Raw genomic sequence first — 19,541 nt, forward strand, 5'->3', positions numbered from 1 at the left:
CTAATACATGAAGTGACTGATGTGAGTTCTACTTGCAGACTGCAGTATGTCTGTTCTCCCTACTGACTTCTGCCATTTGGGCATACCTTTCATGTCCAAGACTTGCACTACAGAATTTGCAGACTCAACATTAAGACCACACTGTGGAGAATTTCCTATTTCAGTGTTTCTTTGTTGAAAATTACACCTGGCATGCATACAACCTATACAAAGGCTGGGAATGGAAGAGGAGGAAGGAAATTATGAAGCAACAAATGCTTGAAAAATGTGCTGAAGTCTGGATTTTGTTCATGCTGTACACAGCAAATAGGAGATATGTGCTCCTTCACTTGGTTGCTCTGTTGATACCTCTGTCAACAAGAACCACAGAAACCTCAGGAAATAAATGGCAAGTCTAGAATTACCATGAATAAACTTTGGCAAAACCTTTCCCAGCCCTGTGGAGATAGAAGGGTGTGTGTGTGCCTGCAGTCATGATGGAAAGATTCTCCCATCTTCAAGCAGGTATTTGTGTCCTCTACCATCCTGGTGTGTAAGCAGAACTTTGATTGAAAGACAATCTTGGTAAACAGGGATATTTCCCTTGCAGAGCGACTCCCCTCAGACCTGGAGCTTGTCTGAGACTTAAATTCCAGAAGAGGACTATTTCACTATTAGTGTGTGAAGAATAATTTCCTCTTATTCCCACATTTCACATAAAACAGAGCAGTGCTGTCAGGCTTTTGAACTTTGCAGATGTGGTTTCAGAATTGGTGGTTTAATAACATACTCAACTATTCTTGATACTACTCCTGCACTACTGACTGTGTGTCCAGCAGGTCTAGGGAGGTTCTCCTGTCCCTCTGCTTTGCCTTGCTGAGGCCAAAGTTGAAATACTGTGCCCAGTTTTGAGCTCCTCAATTGAAGAGAGACAGGGATCTGCTGGAGAGAGTCCAATGGAGAGCTATGAGAACGATGAAGGGCCAGGAACGTCTCTCTTGTGAAGAAAGGTTGAGAGCCCTGGGGCTGTTTATTGTGGAGAAGAGAAAGCTGAGAGGGGATCTGATCAATATGTATAAATATCTGAGTGGTGGGTGTCAGGATGAAGGTGCCAGGCTCTGTTTGGTGGTGCCCAGTGAAAGGACGAGGAACAACAGGCACAAGCTGGAACCCAGAAGGTTCCACCTCAACATGCGGAAAATCTTCTTTACTGTGAGGGTGCTGGAGCCCTGGAGCAGGCTGCCCAGAGGGGCTGTGGAGTCTTCTTCTCTGCAGACATCCAAAACATGCCTGGATGTGTTCCTGTGTGACCTGCCCTGGGTGATCCTGCTGGCAGGGGGGTTGGATCTTTAGAGTTCCCTTCCAACCCCTACCTTCCTTGACTCTATGATTCTGTTATTCTGTGTTGCTTTTGTCTGATTTCAACCAAGTAAAACTTACGTGGGCAAAAAGGTTTTCTGCCTGTTTAAGAATCAAAGAATTTTGCTTCTCTTATTACAAAGGTCATTTCTAGAAAGCTGCAAATGGAGACATCGTTCTACAGACGTGCTGTAAGTCACATTCCTTGCCCTGAAGTGCTTCTAGTCTACGATAGGACAACGAGGAATGAAGACCAGATTCAGGAAACTAGTTTGTGTTGTGTGAGGAATAAAATGAGACAGACAGGAAGGGTATACAATTAGGAAGAACTGAAGGGCAGATCTTATGGAAGATAGTGATGGAGACAAGGATTTCACCATCTCCTATGTGATAAGGATTTGGAGATCATGTCAGTGCTCAGTCTGAGCAGTGACATGTACCTGTATCCAAGTAAAAGGGAGAATAAAAGCAAAACATCACTTCAACATCATCTAGGGTTTCTTTGAGAATATTAACTAGGCAAAGGTCAAAGCATTTTTCTGGCTTGACACTAGGAATTGAGGTGAAAGTGCTCCTTGCAATGCCAGCTCTGCTTATTTCTGCATCAGGCAATTTATTGCTATGCATGTGACTCAATCCTTCAAAAGACACGCAGTGCAGTTGCTCTAACCATGGGTGTGTATCTTCCTCCCATAATTGCTGGCCCTGCCTTTAAAACTCACTGCTGAAACTCCTCCTTAGTGAGGCTGAACCCAGCGAGCCAGAGTGCAACCTTTACTCCTTCAGTCCAAAAATACATCCCAGCACATCTTCTAGCCATTGCTCCTATCAGTCACAGAACCACAGAATCATTTTTGCTTGGAAAAGCCCTTTCAGGTCATCCATTCTACAACTCAGCCAAGGCTGGGACTAAACCATGGCCCTCAGCACCACATCTGAGGGGTGACCTCATTAATATTTGTTTATAAACATGTAAAGGGTGAGTGCCAAGAGGATGGAGGCAGGCTCTTCTTGACAATGCCCAATGACAGCACAAGGGGCAATAGGTAGAAGCTGAGGCATAGGAAGTTCCATGTAAACATGAGGATAAAAGTTTTCCCTGTGAGGGTGACAGAACCCTGGAACAGGCTGCCCAGAGAGGTTGTGGAGTCTTGCTCTCTGGAGATATTCAAGACCCGCCTGGATGTGTTCCAGTGTGATCTGGTGTAGGTGCTCCTGCTCTGGCAGGGGCATTGGACTGGATAGGCTTTCAAGGTCCCTTCCAGCCCCTAACATTCTGTGATTCTGTGACCTCTGCCTCTTTGGAACACCTCTAGGAATGGGGTTTCAGCCACCTCCCTGGGAAGCCTGTTCCAGTGCTTGAGAACCTTTTCAGTCAGGAAGTTTCTTATCATGTCCAGCCTAAACCCCACCTGGTGCAACTTGGGGCCATTTCCTCTCATCCTAAACCAATATGGAACACTTCCCAGATTTGTGTGTCTTTTGTGTCTGAGAATAATAATGAGCCCTGAAGGATGCAGCATGTCAAGGGTACTTTCTCTCCATTGTGGCACATTTTGCCCCAATTCTGGTGCAAGCATTGACACTTTTGTTCTGCAAATGCCTTGTGCTCATTCTGGAGGCTCCACACAGGGACTCCTTCAGCTGTGTCCACACAAGTGGCCTTCAGTTGGGACTGCTCTGCAGATGTCTCACTAACCTAAGCACTCAGTAGGCCTCTGAGGGTGTTGTGCTGTCTGCCATCATCCCTAACCCAAGCCTTAATCTGTTCATTGCACATCAGACAGGTGCAGTCAACAGAGTAGCACAGGCACTTTCTCATGAGCCAAGAGTTGATCTCTGGTGGAACAAAAATCTTTCCAGGTACTTGTCTGGAAGAGGCTGAGAGGAGACCTCATTGCTCTCCACAAATCCCTGAAAGGAGATCGGAGTGAGGTGGGGTTTGGTCTCTTCTCCCTGCTATCAAGTGACAGAATGAGGGGAAATGGCCTGAACTTGTGCTAGGGAAGGGTTAGGTTGGAGGTTAGGAAAAATTTCTTTGCTTCAGGAGTGGTCAGGGATTGGGAACAGGCTGCCCAGGGAGCTGGTGAATTCCCCATCCCTGGAGGTGTTCAAGAAATGTGTGGCCATGGCATTTGGGAACACGTTTTAATGGTCCTGGTGGTGTTAAGATGATGGTTGGACTCGATCTTAGAGTGCTTTTCTAGCCAAAACTATCCTGTTATTCTACTATGGCTGGAGTTGAAACTCATAGTTCAGCCACCTGCCCCAGCTGTAACTAGGCTGTTGGCAGGAACACCCTGCTGCTGTGTGAAGGGGTCAGACCTGCTGTGGCTTTCTCTTCTGCCTCTTTGCTGGAAGAATAAAAAACCAAAAAGACATTTCTGCTGTACTTTAGGAGTGTTAGCATTGCAGTTTTAGGAACTTAAGAATATTTAGTGACAGTGCAGAAGGTTTAACAACATTCCTATGTGCCTAATCTGCTGGAAAATGCCAGAATGAAGCAAGAAACAAAAAGAAAAAGAGAAAAAAAAAAAAGATAAAAAGGTGCTTATTCATGCAGCTGGAACATGAGAAGGCTGTTTGAAATGGAAGTCTAGACAGTTCTGCAAACTGTTAGAGGAGCCTTCAAGTGGGAATGTTGACTTTGGAATGCAAATGGCCTTTGAAGGAAGTTAACCTGGAAATTGTCTTAAGGGACAAAACTTCAATTTGCAACCCCCAAAACTGATGATTTTTTTGTTCTTTCTTTCTTTTTAACCATTTCCAGCCATAGTTCTTAGCTGTGGCACAAAGTGAAGGATGGTGATCAGGAAAGGAATGCATGGAATGTGTTTTCTTGTTGAAACTGATATTCAAGACACTCTGCTTTCTCTTTCCTTTTTGGAAGCCATCAGGAGACCCAACGTCCAAACCCACATTCCAGTTTCATTTTTCTGCCTCACTGCTTGACATGGAAAAGAAGAACCTGGCCCAGAGCTGTGCTATTTCATCACTGATTTTTGAATGCTCAAGTTCTCTGAACCAAGCTTTTGCAAAAGGTAAAAAAATATTCCCATATCCCTATTTCAGCTTAATATTTTAGCTGTTCAGAGCAATTGTTGTTTTCTGAGAAGCCAGACTGAAAAATGCAGGTTGCTAATTTTAGGGGAGCTAATAATAAAGCAAGAAACCTTTTCCATGCACAGAATCTTGGAGGTGTTTTCTTCCCTGGCATCTGCTTTGTGGGGGGTTTTGTTTGTTTGTTGGGGTTTTGTTATCTTTTTGTTTTGGTTTGTCTTTAAATTAGCTCTTCCCAGAAAAACTAAATTACCAAACAAAGAGACACAATTGTAACAAGAAGAGAGACGTGCAGTGTTTAAGCTGGCTGGATTACTCAAGAACAAGTAAATACTCTGATGAAGAATTGCTGTTTACATAGCTGACTCCAAACTGAAACCAGACTGGCTCGTGCAAAACTGGCTGGGACTTTGCTTGCAGAGGGATCACTCTGACTTGAAAGGACACAGAGGTTGTTTTATCTCAAACAGTTGACTTTCAGTTAGTTTTGTTCCACTCCTTTAGTCTCCACTGTCTATCAGACAAACAGCCTGCTATTGCCAAGTGCAAGGTCCTGCACCTGGGTTGGGAGTGGCTTGAGAGGAGCCTGGAGGAGAAGGCCTTTGGGGGTGCCAGTTGGTGGCAAACTCCCCAGGTTGCAGCAATGGTCGATGGCAGCCAGCAGGCAGCTGTGTGCTGGGCTGCATCCGAAGCAGGGAGAGCAGCATGACAGAAAGGGTTTCTGCTCTTGTGAGACTCCACCTGGAGTGCTGCATCCAGTTCTGGAACCCCCAATACAAGAAAGAAAGGGAACTGTTGGAGAGAGTCCAGAGGAGGCCACAAAGATGATCAGGGAGCTGGAGAACCTCCCCTATGGGGACAGGCTGAGAGAGTTAGGGCTGTTCAGCCTGGAGAAGGGGAGACATTAGAGCAGTCTTCTAGTACTCGAAGGGGCCTATGAGAATGCTGGGGAGGGACTTTTGCAAGGGCTTGTAGTGACAAGATAAGGAGCAATGGTTTTGAGCTGGAAGAGGGGAGACTGAGACTGGACATGAGGAAGAAATTCTTTCCAGTGAGGGTGGGGAGACACTGGAACAGGTTGCCCAGGAAGGTTGTGGCTGCTTCCTCCCTGGAGGTGTTCCAGTCCAGGCTGGATGAAGCCTTGAGCAACCTGGGGTAGTGGAAGACTGCCGCTGGTGGGGGTTGGAACTGGATATCTTTCATGTCCCTCCCAACCCAACCCATTCAGGATTGAACTCAGGGCTCTGGACAGCTGGATCTAGCTGAGGATGTCCCTGCTCACAGCAGAGGGAGTTGGATTAGGTGACCAACCCAAACCATTCTGTGATTCTGTAGTTTCTTATTTAGTTAACAAAATATCCTCAAAGACAGCATCTAATGGCTTGCATAATTTGCAGGGTCTGGATTACACAGAGTAAGCCACAAGCTGATTTCTTCTCCTGGGGAACTGGTGGAACAGTTAGCACTGACTGGAAAAGTGGACGTTGCAGCCAGCCCATCAAGGCAGCTGCAAGCAGAAGGCTTTCCTCAGATCTCATTCTGATGGCAAAGGCCACTGCAGCTGTCCAAAAGATTCACATGCTAAAGGGTTAAGACTGTGCTGCACCAGCACAAGTTGATCTCTTACCCAGAGACTAATTCTGGGCACAGCCAGGACACACTGTAAGATACAACAAAACATGCAACAGTGATTTCTGCGCGCGTGTGTGTGCATGAAGGGAAGAACTGCTGAGTAGCAAACATTACAGCGGTGGTAAGACCAGCCCAAATCATGATTTATGGTGCAAGCAGGGCCTTTTGAGACTTCTGTAAACCACACTGGTATGTATTGTGAGCACTGAAGAATTTAAGACCCGGCCTCAATTTTTCACATCGCAGTCACATGGAAGACAAATCTGCCATGTCCAGCATCCTCTTGGTCTGTGACAGGCACAGAAGCCACACTTCACTGCTAGTGGCATGTTGTAGAGCAAGAGAACGAACCTCAAACACTGACAGGCATGTTGGATTCTATACAGACAGCACAGGCACAGGGCAGCAGCTAGTTAGGCAGCCCTTGGATAAAGAAGATCCCATCCCAGCATGTGTAGTGGTGAAGGAAAAAGCTTACAAACAGCAATGACTTGATAAACCAGAACTGCACATCACTCACCATGCCCAACTCACCCGTGTCTACAGTTCTTTTGAACACCTCCAGGGATGGTGAGTTCACCACCTTCCTGGGCAGCCTGCTCCAATGCTTGACCACTCTTACCGTAAAGACATTTTTTCCTAATGTCCAAGCTAAACCTCCCCTGCTGCAGCTTGAGGCCACCTCCTCTCCTTCTTTCTGTGTTTATCTGGGACAATCTTCCCTTCCATCTACCTTACAGGCTGACTAAACCAGCTAGAATGGAAACTGTAACAACAAATGAAAATATAATATTAGATACAAATGGATATGAAACCCAACCCCTGATGGCAATGACATCACCAGCACCACTGATGCTGTGGCACATGTGCCAGAGTGGACTTGGTGACAGACAGGAAATGGGTTCAGGAACTCATGGATTGGGATCAAAGGCAGAATGGACAGAGTCCTCCTGTCATGCTGGCCACTGAAAAACAGGAAGAAGAAGAGCTTGATCCTGGTGACCCTTCAGCTTTACAAATGAACATGATGTGCATGGGTTGGAATCTTTCATAGGTCAGTTTAGGGTCACCTGAAGTGTCTGCTGCTCCCTACAGCTGTGGCCTTTTCCTCTGCAGGCCAAGGTGGCACACAAGCTGTGGCAGTGCCCTTGGTCTGCAGCCCAGCCCTTGGCAGGAGCTGTCCCCATCACATTCTCACTGCTAGCAGCTGCCCCTGGCTGTGCAAACCTGCTCTGAGCTGCAGAAAGTGCTGGCCCTGAGCAGAGACTGAGCTGGGAAGGGACAGCCCTGACCAGGATTAGCTCTGGGCTAGCTCAGACCAGGATAAGTGTCAGGAGGAGTGGATTCTCATAGCACTGCAAGAAACTTTGTCCTGTTTTCAGACCTTGCTGGGTTAGTGATGCATAACCCAGAGGAGCACACTCAATCAAAATGCAAAACAGGACCATCTTCTTAGCTGAAGTATCTGCTGGCATCAGTAGGTGACACTGAGCTTCCTGTGACAGACAAATAGATCATGTTTGTGCAGCTCAAGTTGAAGGAGTAAAGATAAATAGGATTTAATCCTTTAAAGTAAAATAAAAAATAAAGAATTAACTAACTAAATAAATAAAACAAACAAACAGGAGATGCATAGACAGGAAAAAATCTGTCATGCCAGTGCTGGCCTGTGGAAGCTGTCAAAGTGAATGCCTTGGTTTGGTGAAATGTGCCAGGAGTACCAATGTCTCTTTCACAGCTTTTCTTACTGTCTGCAGCTTGAATTGGAGCATCATCTGTGGGCATCAATGGATTAGGCAAGCTGTGCATCAGTCAGAAGCATTATGGGTTTTCTGTAGTCATAGAATCACAGAATTGTTTGGGTTGGAAAAGCCCTTTAACATCATCCTGTCCTAACTCTACCAAGGCTGGCACTGAGCCATGTCCCTTAGGACCACACTGATGTGTCTGCACCTAACCTATATGGTTACCTTCCAGACAGCATGCAGATAAACCTTTTATATATAGTCAATAGTTTGTTCAAAGCTGAAAGCCCTCTCAGGTATGTACAATCCCGTGGACTTCCAGAACATTCCATACTGGCTGAGGAAATGGCCTCAGGTTGCACCAGGGGAGGTTTAGGTTGGACATTAGAAGAAGCTTTTTCACTGCAAGGGTTCACAGCTACCTGCAAGGGTTTACAACTACCGGAAAGGTGGTTGTGGCCAGGAAGGGGTCGGTCTCTTCTCTCTAGCAACCACCACCAGAACAAGAGGACACAGTCTCAAGCTGCACCAGGGGAAATTTAGGCTTGAGGTGAGGAGAAAGTTCTTCACAGAGAGAGTCGTTCGCCATTGGAATGTGCTGCCCAGGGAAGTGGTGGAGTCACCATCCCAGGAGGTGTTCAAGAGGGGATTGGATGTGGCACTTGGTGCCATGGTTTAGTGGATTAGATAGTGTTGGGTGATAGGTTGGACTCAATGATCTCAAAGTTCTCTTCCAACCTGGTATACTCTATTCTATTCTATTCTATTCTAGGAGCAGCAGGGCTGCCAGTAGTGCTGGCAGAGCTTTGTCAACATTAATTGCCAGCAATACTGGACAGCTCACTCACAATCTCTGTGCTGTCCTTTGTAATTAGGGATCTGCTCCCAGTTTTCTTTCAGCAGTGTGATAAATGCCTACATTTCTAATTGCATTGGTTCAATGCTGAGTTTTTAATCACTTGGGTTTTTTCTCATTTGCATACCTTTTGGTACTTTATTTATTTGCTTCCAGACATCAAGCCGAGCTACAGTGTGCATGCATCCAGGAGGAACTTGATTCTAACAGCAGTTGTCTGCTGCTTTGCATTAATGATATTTCAGCTATTGCTGCTAGCTGTAATGTTGAGCACAATTCCCCAAACCACCTGGAAGGGGTAAAAGATGAAGACTGGCAATCCTGTAGACCTCCTGAAAAATGGATGCATTGGTGCTGAACTTCTTCCCAACAGGCAGCATTTATGAAATAATTAAAATCCCAGAAATCCACAGTGGTGGCCTGGGGAAGCTTTAGTAAAACTCACTGTGTTTTGGAAAGCACTCAGAGCTGATATATCACCACCTCCAAAAGCTTTGGTGGAGAGCTGCCCTTTGGATGACTGGCAGGGTGATTTACATGAGGTGCGAAGGGGAGTTTTATGCACATCTTATAGGGAAATCAGCAACGTGCTCTTGAGGCCAAGAAGGCCAGTGGTATCCTGGGTTGTATTAGAAGGGCTGTGGTCAGTAGGTCGAGAGGTTCTCCTCCCTCTCTACTCTGCTCTGGTGAGGCCACATCTGGAATATTGTGTCCTCAGTTCAAGAATGACCTCAAGGAACTCCTTTAAAGAGTCCAGTGCAGAGATAAGTAAATTATGAAGGGAGTGGAACATCTTCTTTAAGAGAAGATCCTGAGGGAGCTGAGGCTCTTTTGCTTGGAGAAGAGGAGGCTTAGGAGTGACCTCATTCATGTTGATAAAGATGTGCAGGGTGAGTGCTAAGAGAATGGAGCCAGGCTCTGCTGGGTGATGCCCAAGGACAGCACAAGGGGCAATGAATGGAAAATGAGGCATAGGAAGTTCCATGGAAACGGGAGGAAGAATTATTTCATTATGAAGGTGACAGAACACTAAAACAGGCTGCCCAAGGGGCTTGTGGAGTCTCCCTCTCTGGAGATATTGAAGACCTACCTGGATGTGTTCCTATGTAATCTGCTCTAGGTGATCCTGCTCTGGCAGGGGGGTTGGACTGGATGATCTCTTGAGCTCCCTTGCAGCCCCTAACATTCTGTGATTCTGTGAAAAAGCATAGATGCAAGAAATCTGCCTTAGGAGAGGAGGTGGCTAAAACTACAGGCAAGTTGCCAGCAGGCTGTTTTCCCACATAATACTTCAGATGTCCAGAAGAATCAGAAATGCACATGTTGCAGTCATATAAACTTCCTCCTGTCACCAAAGAAGGTGAGCCCTTGGCCGTGGAAAAGCCTGGGGCTGGTTTTCCCCTGCTGTGTCCTCTCTCTCTGGAAACACATCAACCATGTTTTATTCCTGTGCTCTGGACTTGTAGTAAAGAAGTGGTGGAAGAAAGAAGATGCAGAAGAAGCAGAAGAAGAAAGAAAAAGCTGAGCTCACCAGCTGTGCTCTGCTGTGTTGAGTGAGGCCACACCTTGAGCACTGGGTTCAGTGTTGGGACCTTCATTACAAGAAGGACACCAAGGTGCTGGAACATGTTCAGAGAAGGGCAATGAGGCTGGTGAAGGGTCTGGAGAACAGGGCTGGGGAGGAGCAGCTGAGGGAAATGGGAATGTTTACTCTGCAGAAAAGGAGGCTGAGGGGAGACCCCATTGCACTCTACAGCCTCCTGAGAGAAGGCTGGAGGCAGGTGAGGGCTGGGCTCTCCTCCCAAGAAACTGTTGAGAGGATGAGAGGAAATGTCCTGAAATTGTGCCAGAGGAGGTTGAGGTTGGAAATTAAGAAACATTCTTTTCCTGCAAGAGTGGTCAGGAATTAGAACAGGCTGCCCAAGGAGATGGTGGAGTCACCATCCTGGAGGTATTCAGAAAAATGTGTAATTGTAGCACTTGGGGACGTGCTGTGGTGGGCATGGAGGTGTTGGGTTGATCTTGGAGATCTTTTCCCACCTTAATGATTCTATGCTTCTGTGTGTTCAGCCCTCAGAAGCAGAAATACGAAGTCAATTATCCAGGTTTATTCTCAGCAGCCTGAAACAGCCACTCCAGACAGCTACAACCTCACAGGGGGTTAAGAGGCAAGAGGGTGAATTCCAGAACTTTGCCATTTTCCTGTGGGCATGAAGTACCAGATCTGGCAGCAGAAACATAGGAGCCTTCCCATTTCAATCCCTCTAAACTTCTCTGGCCACTCCAATGTCCCTGAAGTGCCGATCTCTGCCATGCCCATCTGCAACACTCACATTGTGAGAGTGAAAGGCCTTGCAGAAGAGCCATCAGCTGCAGCCCCCTGTCTCTTGCTGAGCTGCAGCTCAGGTTGCTTTTGTTCTGCAAAGCCTCTTTTAAAACCTGCTCTCACAAAGCCAAAATATGCAAACAAATGGAGTTTAAGGGGCCTCAATGGTGGATTTGAGGCTATTTTTTCCCCTGACTTCATCATTTCTGCAAGGCTCATGTTAGAATAACATGGAATTAAATGAATGTTTTGCCCAATTTTGGCTTTCAAACCCTGATTTTGGTTCGTGTCAATGGGCCCCAGCTAGGACATAGCTGGGAGGACAAAAAAAACCACATTAACACCAGATGCCCCAAGGTGGAACCTCAAACACAGACCTAAAAAAGCCCCACTGGGTTTTTTGTGGATTTGTGATTTTTCTTGTTTGTTTTGGCATATTTGTTTTGTGTTGGTTTAACCTTTTCTCCCTAAAGTGTAACGATTAAGCTATTCCTACTTCAGAAAAGAAACTTGGATGCAGCCGGGTCCTGAGGACACAGCTGACATTAATCTCACTGTGCACAATAAAACCATTTGTAGAAGAGTTGTAATAAACAAGCCCAGTGCTATGTTTTTAACTGGCTTAGGTTTGTTCTGGTTTTCCTAGAAGTTTCTGGTCACAGAATCACAGAATCACCAAGGTTGGAAGAGACCTCAAAGATCATCAAGTCCAACCTGTCACCACAAGAAGAACTGTAGACAATGTACCCTTGTGGCCAAGAAGGCCAATGGGCTCCTGGGGTGCATTGAGTATGGCCAACAGATTGATGGAGGTTCTCCTTCCCCTCTCCTCTGCCCTGGTGGGGCCACACCTGGAGTGTTGTATCCAGTTCTGGACTCCCCATTTCAAGAGAGGCAGGGAACTACTGGGCACAGTCCAAGTGAGGACCACAAATGTGCTGAGAGGACTGGAGCATCTCTGTGATGAGGAGAGGCTGAGAAACCTGAGGCTGATTAGCCTGGAGAAGAGCAATCTGAGGGGCGGATCTGATCAATGCAAGATTGTCTAAAGGGTTGGGGTTATGAGGATGGAACTGGGCTCTTTTCAGTGGTGCTCAGTGACAGGAAAAGGAGCAAATGGAAGCCAGGAGGTTCCATCTGAACATGAGGAGAAATGTCCTTCCCTTGAAGGTGCCAGAGCCCTGGAGCAGGTTGCCCAGGGAGGTTGTGGAGTCTCCATACCTTGAGACTTTCAAAAATCCACCTGGACATCCTGATCCTGGGCAACCTGTTCCAGATGACAGTTCCAGGTGACAGTCCAGCGGGGTTGGACTAGATGATCTCTGGAGGTCCCTCCCAAACCTCACCATGCTGGGATGCTGTGAATCTGTATGATACATTTGAAGGATTCTGTGGCATTTTGAAGCAATTTTTCAGAGTTTTGTGATAGCATTTAAAGCAGCCACAACTCCAAGGCTTTCACTACCATCTCCTAATGCTGGCTATGAAGTTAAATGTAAGGAACCATCATTAAACACCCTGGTTAAGCCATCAGTTTTCAACTAATTGCCACTCACTGAAAGGTTGGAAAGCTCTGAAAATTTAAGGTGGAGTCAACTGATTTTATGCTTAGAACCTTCTTCTAGCTAAGACACTGCAATATGACAAGCATGTCCAATTTCTCATGCTGAGCTTCCCATTTAGAATAGAAAAGGTTGGAAAAGACCTTTGAGATCATTGAGTCCAACCTATCACCCAACACCAACCAATCAACTAAACCATGGCACCAAGTGCCCCATCCAGTCTCTTCCTAAACACCTCCAGTGATGGTGACTCCACCACCTCCCTGGGCAGCACATTCCAATGGGCAATCTCTCTTTCTGTGAAGAACTTCTTCCTAACATCCAGCCTAAACCTCCCCTGGTGCAGCTTGAGACTGTGTCCTCTTGTTCTGGTGCTGGTTGCCTGGGAGAAGAGACCAACCCCCACCTGGCTACAACCTCCCAGGGGAGATTTAGGTTGGATGTTAGGAAAAAGTTCTATACAGAGAGAGTGATTGCCCATGGGAATGGGCTGCCCGGGGAGGTGGTGGAGTCACCATCATTGGAGGTTTTCAGGAGAAGACTTGATGGGGTGCTTGGTGCCGTGGGTTAGTTGTTTAGGTGGTGTTGGATTGGTTGATGGGTTGGACGCAATGATCTTGAAGGTCTCTTCCAACCTGGTTTATTCTATGTATATATATTCTGTGTATTCCCTTCAGGTAGTTGTAGACAGCAATAAGGTCTCCCCTGAGCCTCCTCCTCTCCAGGCTAAACAACCCCAGCTCCCTCAGCCTCACCAGATTTGTTGTCCATCTCTGGACACCTTCCAGCATCCCAACATCTTTCCTAAACTGAGGAGCCCAGAACTGGACACAGGACTCAAGGTGTGGCCTAACCAGTGCTAAGTCCAGGGCAGAAGGACTTCCCTGCTCCTGCTGGCCACACTGTTCCTGATGCAGGCCAGGATGCCATTGGCCTTCTCAGCCACCTGGGCACACTGCAGGCTCATGTTCAGCCTACTGTCAACCAGTACCCCCAGGTCCCTTTCTGCCTGGCCGCTCTCCAGCCACTCTGACCCCAGCCTGTAGCTCTGCATGGGGTTGTTGTGGCCAATGTGCAGAACCCAGCACTTAGAATTTGCATGAATAGAATTGGAGAAAGCTTTGCTCTGTTAAGCTAGGTGGAAAACATCACTTTGCTTTACTCAGGAACATTTTATTTTTATGCTGACAACCTTTCTTATTCCATACTGTGCTGCTCATATTCTGAGGGCTGCCCTCATTGCTGGTGGTAAAGATGTGCAGGGCAGTGTTGGGAAGACGGAGCCAGCCTCTGCTCAGGGATGTCCAAGGACAAGACAAAGGGGCACTGGAGGCAAGCTGGAGCAGAGGAGGTGCCACAGGAACAGAATGGAAATCTTTTTCACTGATGGAGCCCTGGAGCAGGCTGCCCAGAGAGGTTGTGGAGTCTCCTCTGGAGACATTCCAAATCCACCTGGATGTGTTCCTATGGACTGGGTGATTTCTGGATGTCCCTCCCAACCCCTAACATTCTGTGTATGTATGATTATGGCTGAGCTTTCAAAGAGTATTCTAGGAGTGAGCTGATAAGTATAAGGAGGTGCAACAAGTCACAGTGCAAGGTCATGCATCTGGATCAGTCCAGTTCCAGGCACAAATCCAGGATGGATGCAGAGTGGGTTGAGACTAGGTCTGAAAAAAGAGGCTTGGTGGTGTTGGTTGCTGAGAAGCTCCCCAAGACCCAGCAGTGCCCTCATGCAGCCCAGCAGGCAGCTGTGTGCTGGGCTGCAGCCAGAGGAGTGTGGGCAGCAGGGCAAGAGAGGGGATTCTGCCCCTTGGCTCTGCTCTGGTGAGACTGTGAATTGTAACCTTTGCTATAAATCCAGATTAAACATTACACAGAGGTAAGAAATATTACATAGGCATCCTATTGACAAAACCAAAATGGGCTTAGAAAAAAACCCCATGTTTCTTACATATAAATTAGGGGCTCTCTGAAACAACTTCCATAAAATATAGGAAACATGCCCTGCACCAGCATAACAAGAGACAAAGGACATACATCATATGTGGCAAAATAATTATGGAATGCAGCTTCATCACGTGTGGCCAATGCTTCCAATTATTTCTGTAAAATAAAGGCATTTTTTTCCATTAATGGTGTTGCAGATAACTCACTCAGAGGATCATTATGGGTAGGAGAACTCTCCATCTCTTTAATGAGGAGCTCACCGGCCTTGAAATGATTCTGAAGTAATTACAAGATTGACTTGAAAGTGGGAGTGAAAACTTCCTTGGAGATACATCCCAGGCTAGCATGGTATTGAAGAGCACCCCAGAGGGTGAACAAATGTAGAATGGCCTTGATGCTCTTTCACTGTTTCCTGAATATTTAATTGTAAGGAGATGTTGACAAACTGTGGCCAATTTCTTTCCCTGGAAAGTGTGTTCATTTTGCACTCAGGAGAAGAAAATGTGACTGTGTGCAAGTATGTGGGGAGAAGGGAAGAGGTTTGCACTTTGACAGCACAGTAATAAAAAGAGAGCATTTCATCTGGTCGTTGGAGTTTACAAATGTTAACTGCTAGAAGAGATGAAGCTCCGTCAGGGGGCATGCCAGCACGTCTGCTGTAATCCAGAATGCTTTTGGGCCAGCAGAATAACTCACAGTGACAACCTGCTGGTTTAATTAGTTTACTCCTTCTCTGTCGTTCTCTGGAAGCTTGGAGTGAAGTTCTTAGGGAAGATCTTCACAAAGAGTCTAAGGTATGGGGCAGCAGTTGAAGCCATATCAAACATTTCACATGATGCCATCCAGAGGGACTTGGGCAGGCTGCAGAGCTGGGCCCAAGCCAGCCCAAGCCTCATGAAGTTCAACAAGGCCAAGTGCAAGGTCCTGCACCTGGGTTGGGGCAATCTCAAGCACAAGTACAGGCTGGGTGAGGAGTGGCTCAAGAGCAGCCTGGAGGAGGAGGACGTGGGGGTGTCAGTTGGTGACAAACTCCCCAGGAGCCAGCAATGGTCACTGGCAGCCCAGCAGGCAGCTGTGTGCTGGGCTGCATCCAAAGCAGGGAGAGCAGCAGCACAGAGAGGGGATTCTGCCCCTCTGCTCTGCTCTGCTGAGACCCCACCTGCAGCATATGGAGAGCTCCTGCCAAGGGCTGGGCTGCAAACCAAGGGCACTGGAGAGGAAAAGGCCACAGCTGTGGCGATCCTAAGCTGACCAACAAGGGATACCACCCAACAGACATCATGTTTGGTATAAAACTGGGGGATCACCTTGGTCAAGCCTCTTCTTCAATGGCTGGTGTCCAAGGAGGACTCTGTTCTGACTTCAGTCCCAATCCATGAGTTCCCAAATCCAGCTCCAGAATCTAGCTCCTGAATTTGGTTCCCATCTGCTGTCGAGTCCAGTTAGGGACTTTTACCACAGCATCAGTGGTGATGGTGACCAGTTGCCATCAGGGGTTGGGTTAGATGTTGGGTTTGTCTCTATTTGTATCTATTTCACTTTATTGCTATTGTTTGCTTGATACTATTTTGATTAAAGCTGGTTTTAATTTTCTTTCCCAGTCCACCAGTCTCTCCCTTATTCCCTTTCTCTTCCCTTTGGGGAGGGAGACTCCTTAATGCAGAACATTTGTCACTCATCTGGTGGCCAGGCCAGCCCTGGCCCTCAACACCACTAATCTCCAGAAAATTATCTCCACACTTTTGTGTCATCAGACACAGAGCAGCTTTGTAGCAGGTCCTTGTCCTTTGGTACACACTGAGCACAAGTACAGGTTACCTTCCTGGCTGTGGTTGTTCTAGCAGTTCATCATAGATTCAGAGAATCATAGAACAGCTTAGGCTACAAGAGACCTCAGAGATCATCCAATCCAACCTCCTGCCATGGCCAGGGACACCTCTCAACTAGCCCAGGTTACTCAAGGCCCCATCCAACCTGGCCTTGAACACCTCCAGGGAGGGGGCATCCACAATCTCTCTGGACAATCCATTCCAGAGTCTTGCCAACTTCATAGTGAAGAATTTCTTCCTAAGATCCTATTTAAACATGTTCTCCTTCAATTTAAATCCATTTCCCCTTATTCTATTGATGGACACTCTGCAGTGTCTCTATGCAGTGTCTCTCTGCAGCCTTCCTGTAGGTTCCATTCAGGTATTGGAAGGCAGCTCTAAAGTCCCCTCAGAGTCTTCTCTTCTCCAGGCTGAACAACCCCAGCTCCTTCAGCCTGTCCTCATAGCAGAGGAGTTCCAGCCCCTGGATACTTGTGGCCTTCCTCTGAACTTGATGCAACAGATTTATGCTCCTCTTATGGTAGGGACACCTGAACTGGATGCAGTATTCAAGATGGGCTTTCAGAGTTTGTAAAGGTAGTTCCATACCCTGTGCTGGGAAGAAAATAAAGCAAATATTTTTGCCAGTCTGGTTTTCCTAGGACCATTTATTCTTGCCTTCTTGTTCATGGAAGCAATTTGGTAGCCTTTGGATCAGCTCAGTTGAATGGGAGTGGGTTGGGTCACTGCTGTTTACTTCACATCCAGCTGAAAGGATTTATGCTGCCTTTGCACAGCAAAATCTTATCTAAATCCCAGGGAATAGGTTAGCCTTGATAAATAAGGCTATCCTTAAAGGATAACCACAACATTAAGCACTACTGCATTTTATTGCTGTAGGAAATGGTATCATCACACTAAGGAGGAAGCTCAGGGATTTTCTGTATAAGCAATTGGTGTCTAAGTGAGGAAAAAACACTACATCAGACTATTTTCATATTCATAAAGAGGAGCAAGGAGCCTTCCTACATCCTAATGTGAAATCTGAGCAGTACCAGAGCTTCCAGTGGCAGCTGAATGGATGGTCCAAGCACTGTGCACATGAGCTGCCCACAGTGCAAAGATCTCCTGGCATGACTGAATCAGAGCTATCACTTCTCACTGCAGGAATTTAATGAAGTCAACATCCATTCATTTCTTTATGAGAGCGCTGCAAGTGTTAGCTTGGGAAGGTTCAGTCTGAAGTGGTGTGCTGCTGAGGGCTCCTGCAATGACCAGTCTTGCTGGTCACCTAAGCAGGACAGCAATAGGTAGGGACATTTCTCTCTTCAACCAAGTCTTTGCAAGCCCAACAATGCATGCAAGAGAAACAGTAAGTATCCAACCTCACTGAATATGACCTCTTGGTAGGCCTGTTGCAGGGCTGAACAACATGCTGGGAATAGAATTCCAAAATACAATAGTGTCATGAGAAAGCTGAAGATGAGCCAGCAGTGTGCCCAGGTGGCCAAAAAGGCCAATGGCATCCTGGCCTGGATCAGTAATAGTGTGACCACAGGAGGAGGGAAGTGTCTGCCCTCCTGGACTCAGCACTTGGAAGGCCACACCTTGAGTCCTGGGTTCAGTTTTGGGCCCCTCACTCCAAGAAGGACATTGAAGTGCTGGAGCAGGTCCAGAGAAGGGCAACAAAGCTGGAGAAGGCTCTGGAGAACAGGGCTGGTGAGAAGCAGCTGATGGACCTGGGGGTGTTTAGTCTGGAGAAAATGAAGCTGAGGGGAGACCTCATTGCTCTCTACAACTCTCTGAAAGGCAGCTGCAGTGAGGTGGGGTTGGTCTCACTTGATGGAAGGAGAGAAATTCTGCCAGGGAAGAGTTAGGTTTGAGATTAGGAAAAATGTCTTTGCTGCAAGAGTGTTCAGGCATTGGAACAGGCTGCCCAGGGAGGTGGTGGAGTTACCATCCCTGGAGGTGTTCAAGAAGTGTGTGGCCATGGCGCCTGGATGCAAACTGGAGCAGAGGAGGTTCCACATAAACAGAAGGAAAAACTTTGTCACTGTGAGAGTGCTGGAGCCCTGGAGCAGGCTGCCCAGAGAGGCTGTGGAGTCTCCTTCTCTGGAGACTTTCCAAACCCACCTGGCTGTGTTCCTGGGTGACCTGCCCTGGGTGACCCTGCTCTGGCAGGGGGGTTAGACTGGATGATTTCTGGAGGCCCTTTCCAACCCCAAATACTCTGTGATTCTGTAGTGGCCACAGTCGTCTTAAGTCGATGCTTGACTCAATGCCCTTAGGGCTCTTTTACAACGGAAATAATGTTGTGATTGTACAATGCAGATTGCTGTCATAAATCACTGATAACATCAGACATATTGGCATGGGTTTTTTTTTTGAAAAGAAAAGAAAAGAAAAGAAAAGAAAAGAAAAGAAAAGAAAAGAAAAGAAAAGAAAAGAAAAGAAAAGAAAAGAAAAGAAAAGAAAAGAAAAGAAAAAAAAGAAAAGAGAAAAGAAAAGAAAAGCAATCGGAAGGATGTTTGAAAGAGTTAATGAGGGAATTCAAGAGCAAGAAAAGATCACAAGACAAGTTGCTTGACCCAGCCAAAGAAAATGGCACAAATTGTAACCAGGTGGTTTTGTTTCCTGATTCTCAAAGTATTGCAGACTCAGCTCTCTCTGCTGGAAAGGGCAAGATGCAGCCTCACAGAGACAGAACCTTCACCAGATTCACCCACCCCTCACAAAACCTTAGGCTTCCCAGCCTCATTTCATCAGTTATTGTTGATGCACATCCCAAGATGCTTGGGAGTGGTGTGGTGAATGCTGTGATGAGGTGGGGGATCAGACAAGTCCAGCAGAATTTGTTTATTCCTTAGTGCTTTGTAGTTTTGCATATGCTGCTGCTGTGTCACATACAGAACCACATTTTATCCCAGCCACTGAATCACAATATCTTGCCCAGAGATTTGGTTGGGGCCCCATCCCTGAGGACATTCAAGGTCAAACTTGATAGGATCCTGGCAGCCTGATCTAGTTGGAGATTTCCCTGCTGACTGCAGGGTAGCTGGACAAGACCTTTGAGGTTCCCTTCCAGCCCAATGCAATCTGTGATCTTAACCTGCTGCGGTGCTCCTGGCTAGAGGTACAGTAGCTGGGAATCTGCCCAGCAGAGACAAACCTGTGGTTGTTGACTGACAGCTAGCTGTACCTAGTCTAAATCTCCCTCTTTTAGTTTAGACCATCACCCCTTGTTCTGTCCCAATAGGGTCTGCT

The sequence above is a fragment of the Dryobates pubescens genome, chromosome 14 (genome assembly GCF_014839835.1).
Source record: "Dryobates pubescens isolate bDryPub1 chromosome 14, bDryPub1.pri, whole genome shotgun sequence".
NCBI lineage: Eukaryota > Metazoa > Chordata > Aves > Piciformes > Picidae > Dryobates > Dryobates pubescens.